The following is an 8,212-nucleotide window of genomic DNA, read 5'->3' on the forward strand; positions in this document are numbered from 1 at the left end:
TGATTCGCGAACCCGCTTTGAACTCCCGAACTGACTCAAATGATTCGCGAACCCGCTACGTACTCCAGAACTGATATTAAATGACTCGCGATCCCCAAACTGACTCAAATGATTCGCGATACCGCTACGAATTGATTCAAATGATCCGCGAAGCCGCTTCGAACTCCCGAACTGATTCAAATGATTTGCGATTCCCAAACTGACTCAAATGATTCGCGATCTCGCTCCGAACTCCCGAACTGACTCAAATGATTCACAATCTGAAGTTCCCAACCAAATCAAATGACACCGCCAGCACTACTATTGGCACTGCTGTCTTAAGGTATGAAAAGTATGTTGTTAACAAATAAAATATCAATATTTCCATTCCGAACTGCTTTCCATGTCGAAACATCCAGGAACATAACCAGCTGAGCAGATCACTCTCTCACTATTTGATTGCTCTAGTCTTTATCCACTCATCATCATCATCCTCCACCAATCAGAACACACCAGAACTCTTTGACCACAGCTGCTGTGCTTCTAAAGCTCTTGCAGCAGCTCAACACTGGTTTTCTCTGAGGTGGTCGGATCACATCAGATTGTGGTTAATCTTGCAGATCATGACTTCTATCTACTCTTCCTCTCCCTGTAGTTTGGTAATATAAAGATTCCTCCTTTGAACTCCCACCTCTTCTGTGGGTTTTATTGTTCCCGGGTCTGAATTTGGGCTCCTGGGATCTCAAAAAAAGAAACATTTTCAATCTCGAAGGTGAACGTTATGTTTCACTTAATTTTTTGTTTGTATAAATTATTGTTTGTAGCAACTTAAAAGAAAATCTGAAATGGCACTCTTCGTGTGATATTGATTAACTAGATAAAATTATATAAATGTATACATTTTTTAACCCCCATATCTTGAATTTTGTGATCATTCACATGCATTCATAAATGAACTGACTCAAATGATAGGGAGAGCGGAGTCGAAAGTAACGTCGGACGAAAGTAACAAAGTGATTTTCTCTGAGACTCTTTTTGTATTTCTACTCTCAGCTATGACAGCATGTTCAGCATGCAATCCTTGACGGAGCTGAGAAATATCACGTGATTTCCTCATCGTTTCCCGAAGTTAGGTCCATAAAACTGTTTTCGAGTACAAAAAGTTCATTATTGAAGCGGTAATTTTTTTAAATTAGTCGTGTTGTTTTTCTTGTTACATGTGTCACAGTAATGATCAATCTACAGGTTATTTAGTGCTTTAACACATCCTAAAGTTTGCATTTTCAGATTTTTTTCAGTATAAAATTAAATCGAGTTTAAATGTCAGGAGTTCCTGTCGGGACGAAAGTAACAGTTGTTACTTTTGTCCCGCTACAGTCACAAGAAGTATTTATTTTGTTCCAGTGCATGCCATATTGTTTATTTCTGTGTTTTGCATCATTTCTTACAAATGTTTATGTCATATTATACCAAAATAATATGTCCGAGTCAGGGTCAGAAAGACAGACAGAGGTCTGGTTTTGTCCAGATGTGTTTGAGAGGGTGTTTCTGGACATAGAGGAACATCTCTCTCTGGGCAGCTGCTACATCACATTTATATTTGGGTTTTAGCCATATCTTAGTCTTTACACCTCCACATGTGAATTTACAGTGTTTCCAGATGTTTTAATGCACATTTTCAATTCATGCATAAAAACAACTGGATGGAAACATAAATAGGCCTACTGTTACATTATGTTTAGAGTTTTTTTTTTATTATGATAATGTAATAACATTTTTATATTGTACATTCTGTTGAAATAAAAAATTTTAAACAATACATTGAAATTGACAATAAAAAGACATCTGATGAAACTTAAATTTAAAATGAAAATATGAAAATGTAATTTTTATTTTTTTTGCAAAGATAAAGGACAAAATATGTTTTCAGTTACATATTCACAAGGTCACAATCAGGTATACTTAAGAAAAATAAGAGAAATAACAAAATACCACCTGGTATTGAGTTACTGGCCACAGCAGAAACATATCTCTGTCTACAACATTATCTTTTAAAATGATGTTTTTCTGAAAAATGGTACTTTCACCCCTGCTCTCCAATGATTCGCGAACCCGTTTGATCTCCCGAACTGACTCAAATGATTCGCGAACCCGTTTGAACTCCCAAACTGATTCAAATGATTCGCGATCCCGCTCCGAACTCCCGAACTGACTCAAATGATTCGCGAACCCGTTTCGAACTCTCGAATTGATTGAAATGATTTGCGATCCCCAAACTGACTCAAATGATTCACGAACTCGCTCCGAACTCCCGAACTGACTCAAATGATTCGCGATCGCCAAACTAACTCAAATGATTCGCGAACCAGCTCCGAACTCCCGAACTAACGCAAATGATTCGCGATCCCCAAATTGACTCAAATAATTCGCGATCCCGCTCCAAACTCTCGAACCGATTCAAATGATTCGCGAACCCGCTCCGAACTCCCGAACTGATTCAAATGATTTGCGATCCCCGAACTGACTCAAATGATTCGCGATCCCCAAATTGACTCAAATAGTTCGAGAACCCGCTCCAAACTCCCGAACTGATTCAAATGATTTGCGATCCCCAAAATACACATGTGCACTAGTAGATGACTTCATCATGTAACTATACTTTTGCTTTGTGTGTTTTTGATTCATTAAAATGAACCAATTGGTAAAGAGTCATTTAATCGTGATTCGGATACTGATAGATTCATATCGTGTGTTGTTTTTGCGTCAAGCTTGTGAGAGAAAATCATAGAAAAAGAGTTTATTTCATAACAATAAATACAAAATTCACATTTACAGTTGGGTATAGGTGCAAATCTGACCGCACTGGTTGCGCTGTACGTTTTTGATTCACTAAGAAGAACCGACTGCTATGTCCATGAATCGGAAGTTACCTTTTCATTTGTTGTTTTTAGCTGCAGTTCTCGTGGGAAACTCGTCGAAAAATACACTATATCTGACATTATGTGATTATGTCGTGTTCAGACTGAGAATAGCCAAAATATGCATTGCAATAACCTTATTATGCAAATGAGCTGCAATGCCAATCAGTAAATAAATACAGATGGAAGTGAAAACACTGGTTTATTATGAATTATTCAGTGCTCACATACAGAGATACGTGGATATTACGGATATCCTCTAATATTAATGAAAATGAATGTCATAAATCAGCCTGGGTGCATATACCTGATATGCATCATTCACAGCAGTTAGTTCATTTTTAGCAGTGATGTGCTAAAGTTATGGCTCATAGGGTGTGTGCAGGTTTATATCATGTATATGTACTTTAGCTGTCTCTCGGTCTCTGTCATCTCTTAGATAAGTGTCTCTGTCTGGATGTTTTACCATGCCATTTTTCCAGGGCAGTGTCTTCCGTGTTTGGCAAAGAAGTCCTGTTATTTTCTAAGTTTAGCTCTGGCAGAGGAGACCGATTCTTTAGGCCTGACCATTCGACTCTTTAATGTGTTTTCTCGAGTTTAAGTCAATATAGAACAATAGAAAGATGTGGAATCCCTTCCGCAGGCCACAGACAGCCCACCATCATCCCGACACATGAAACTGTTTGGAAAAAATGTGTTTTTTTCTTTTTATGCAGACTCAGACTTGCGGTCCATTGATGTGCTCCAACACTGTTTAAAGGAAACAGGTCTGTCTGGTGAGGGTTTGCTGAGGCGGTCAGCGCTCCTGCCAATCAAATGACCATCAGTTTCATTAAAACAGGAGCTTTAGGGAAGCTAGGTCTCTCATCTGTGAGTCGAAACAATCACATTTGTATCTGTTAGTGTCGTTAAACAGGCAGAGATTACCCATCAGCCCAAAGACAAACACCTGAACTCACCTGTGTGCTTTATTCTTCCTAATCTGAGTGTGAGTCGTTGCCAGAACAAAAAACATAATACTGTTCTCCAGTAAGGATGCATTCCAAATGTTACAAAATATTTCTATTTTGAATAAATGCTGTTCTGTTCATCTGTGAATCTTGAAAAATTAAATGCATCATGGTTTCCACAAAAATACTGTGCAGCGGAATGACAGAATGATTTCTGAAGATCATGTGACACTGAAAACTGGAGGAATGATGCTGAAAATACAGCGGAGCATCACAGAAATAAATTACACTTTAACACAGATTCACACAGAAAACAGCTGGTTTACATTAGAATAATATTTCAGAATATATTTTAAATCAAATAAATGGTTTTCATGCACATAAAATATTCTTGACTTGTCATTTCTGGTTTGAAAAATGAATTAGCTGTGGTTTTTTAAAACATTATTAATGCCAAATTGCATTTTAACACAAAATGGAAACAAGCATTGAGGCTTTCTGTTTACAGCATGTGTGAAACTATATTATATATCAAACACAGTCTGAGAAATCTCCAGAGAAACATATCGGCTGAAGAAAAAAGCTATTTGCATTAGCGGGACAAACCCCAGTTTCAGTTCATTTGAGCCTCACTGGAGTTAAAGCAGCACCATTTATAAAATCCTCGTTGTCAGGTTTGATTGTTGAAGTGAAGGATGTTGTTGAGATGTGGATTTGGCAGACGCTTTCAGTAAATGGAGCTGTTCTTGAATGCTGATGACTGAATGTGCTTCACCAGAGACTCTGGATTTGCTTTAAGTGTTGAACTTGATGATTGTGCTTCAGGTGCTTTTAAATCTAAAAGTCACTTTTATGTCAGCATGTGCTCTAGTGTTAGAAAGATCTCATTGATTTACATCACAAGCAACAGAATTGCATCAAATAAATTCAGGATCTGCATTGAATTGAATAAAATCAAGCTGTTTGTTCCTCCATATTTTCATTATATCAGACTATTTGAGCCTGATTTATCAGATATGAAACAAAAACATCCTCTGATGTCCATTACTTCTGCTCCCTCTGTATTTATTGCAAATAGTGATGATGACAAGTTATTTTTTATTTTTTATATATACATGTAATGTAATGCAGCATTGCATCAGTGTCTTCCAATGGATGTGAATGGGTGCCGTCAGAATGAGAGTCCAAACAGCTGATAAAAACATCACAATAATCCACAGCACTCCAGTCCATCAGTGAACATCTGGAGAAGACAAAAGATGAAACACATCCAGCATTAAGATGATTTTAACTCAAACACACAGAGTCTATAATCCAGAATAACACTTCCTCCAGTGAAGAAGTGCATCTGCTGTTGAATCCAGTCATAAAAACTGAATTTGCCAAATTTGGGATGGATAAATCAAAAGTTGGACAGTACTCTTAAAACAAACCTTGATATGGACTAGTGTCTGTGAATATTAAGCCACAAAAATGCCATTTAATTATGAATCCTGAGCAAGATGTAATATTTGTCCCTAGAATGTGTCTGTGAAGTTTCAGCCCAAAATACCCAAAAGATTATTTATTATAACAGCTGGAAAAAGCCATTTTTGGGGTCTGTTTTAAAAAAAAGAGCTGTTTTGGTGTGTATCACTTTAAATGCAAATGAGCTGCATTTTCCCGCCATTTAAGGATTTAAAAAAAAAGGAAGAGTGGGTGGATTTTTATCATTTTAGGGTGGTTGTGTTCACACACTGCTAACACACCTTTATGTCCAAACACCATGTAAGGTGCCCTTTAACAGCAACCTGTCAAAATAAAAGTTTGGTTTCGCTTGAGGAAACCGTGAAAGAAATATAACTTAATCTACTGTTACTATTAATACTAATAATACAATTGTTATTTCAACGTTATTTGCAAATAAATATTTACCAGAAGAATTTAAATACACAACACAGTATTTCTGGGGAAAATAAATAAAAATAAAAATTCTATAAAATCGATTAATTAGAGATGCTTTTCATTAATAATAATTTAAGAGACCATTAAAATAGATTTTCAACATAATTTGGTTTAGAAAAAATCAAAGTCATAGGGCCTTAGAAATGTTTTTAATAAAATGCTGGATGTGTTTCATCTTTTGTCTTCTCCAGATGTTCACTGATGGACTGGAGTGCTGTGGATTATTGGGATGTTTTTATCAGCTGTTTGGACTCTCATTCTGACGGCACCCATTCACTTCCATTGGAGAGACACTAATGCGATGCTATTTATTTTTTATATTTTAAATGCTTAATATTTTAAAATTTTTGCATTTTCCTTTCATTTTAATTTTAGTTATAATATAGTCATTTTTAAGTGTTTTTGTTCCTTTTATCAGTTGTATTTATTTATTTCTCATTTTAATTTCAGTTTATTGTAGTTCTGCAGAAATGAAAAGTGCAACTAGCTCATATAAAATACATCAGTTTTCGTCATCATCAAAACTAAATATTTTATATCACGGTTAATTTTTGACGAATATGACTTTAATTTCAAAGGCAGACAGTTTTTAACATTTTATTTGTGTGGTGGGTTTGAAATCAACATGAGAAAATGAGATTATATGTATTTTTCAAGTACTTCAGATGTTTATGGCTCTACTTTTAGTTACAGATAATAACTCAGCGCTCCGAGTCTTCAGTTCAGTGTTTCCATCAGAGCTGGTCTCTTCTCGCTCCCACACTGTGTTTGTTTTTCCAGCTGGATGCAGGAGTAGGATCCCAGTGAAGGGCCGGAGCTGGACGAGAGCTCATCTCGAAGCGCTTCTCCATCAGAAAGCTCTTAAAATGTATGGTATGTGCACAAACACGGCTCTCCGACCGCTCTTGCCCTTTGACCCCAGAAGCGCCCTCCCCCTCGGTCCTGATCCGCCTCTCAGACACAAAGCCGAAAAGCTCTGCACACGAGCGGAGGGAGACGTTGAGGAATCATTATATAAGCCTGCTCATCCGTGCACATCTATGCTGGAAACACGCACACAGAGGACTTTGGTTTTATGGTTTTAACATGATCGTGTTTGGTGTTTGACACGAAGGGAGAGTGTTGATGACTGACTGCTCAATACAGAGAACAGGATCCTGGAGGAAAATCTGTATGTTTGGAAGCATGGGTTCAGCTAAATAAAATCAGGAAGATCTTATTTGCTTTGCATGTTTATACCATGCATATTATATAAATATAAATATTTGCATGCATCATATTGATGTACCACTGTATTTATATTATTTATTGTTGTTAGATATCAGTTTGCATTATTTGCAATAACACTGCGAAATAATAATAATAATAATATATTTATTAATTGATTGAAAAGGAAATCTCAACAAATTGTCTTGAATTACAATAAAATCCAGCATTTTTTTTTAAAACCCACATTTTTGTACAATTTAACCTGTTGTTGTTAGATAAAACTGGCAATAATATAATAATCATATTAAATGTTAAGCATATAGTGCACATTTTTTATTATTGCCAATCATACAGTATAATAATAGTTATGGGTTCATATTAATTGAAAATGAAATCCTGACAAATTATGTCATAAATTACAATACAATTTTACATATTTTGTGGCATCATGAATTATTCTGTAGAATTATTCTTGCCCCCCCCCCATTTTTGTAAATTTTACCCTGTTGTTTGCCTGATATCCACATAATAATAATAATAATAATAATAATAATAATAATAATAATAATAATAATAATAATAAATATACATTTAAAGGGAAATCCCCTCAAATTATGGCATAAATTACTTTAAAAACCTACATATTTTTCATTATTTTTTTTATATTTACCTGTCATATTCATGAACCATTGTATTTAAATTATTTACAAACAAATTTACCCTGTTATTCACCCAGGATTTCCAACAATACCATTTTATATAATTGGTGATAACGAAATAATAATTTTTAATATTAGTCATGGTAATCGAAAAAGGAAATCCCTACAGATAATGCCATAAATTGAAATAAAACCCTGCATATTTTTCAATCCTCCTCTTATTATGCTGGGGAGCTCACTCTTACCCAGATCTGCCCACACATTCTTCGTGTCCTGACTGCACAGGTCTGCTTCTGAATCTGAATGACCTACTTTTGATATTTTTAACTTTTTAAACACAGAAACGCTGTGAGAGGACAGATTGTTTACCTCTTAGGACACACCCCTTTTGGGCGAGGGGCGTCGCCCGCTTTCGCAGTCAGTGGCGCGCCACTCGGCCAATCGCGATCGAGCTGTCAGGCGGCTCAGCCAATCGTCGGGACAGGACTCGCGAAGCCCGCTCGCGATTGGCCGTCGCGGTAACTATGTCTATAGATATGCGGGGGAGGGCGGG

This window comes from Carassius auratus, chromosome 23 (assembly GCF_003368295.1).
Source record: "Carassius auratus strain Wakin chromosome 23, ASM336829v1, whole genome shotgun sequence".
Classification (NCBI taxonomy): domain Eukaryota; kingdom Metazoa; phylum Chordata; class Actinopteri; order Cypriniformes; family Cyprinidae; genus Carassius; species Carassius auratus.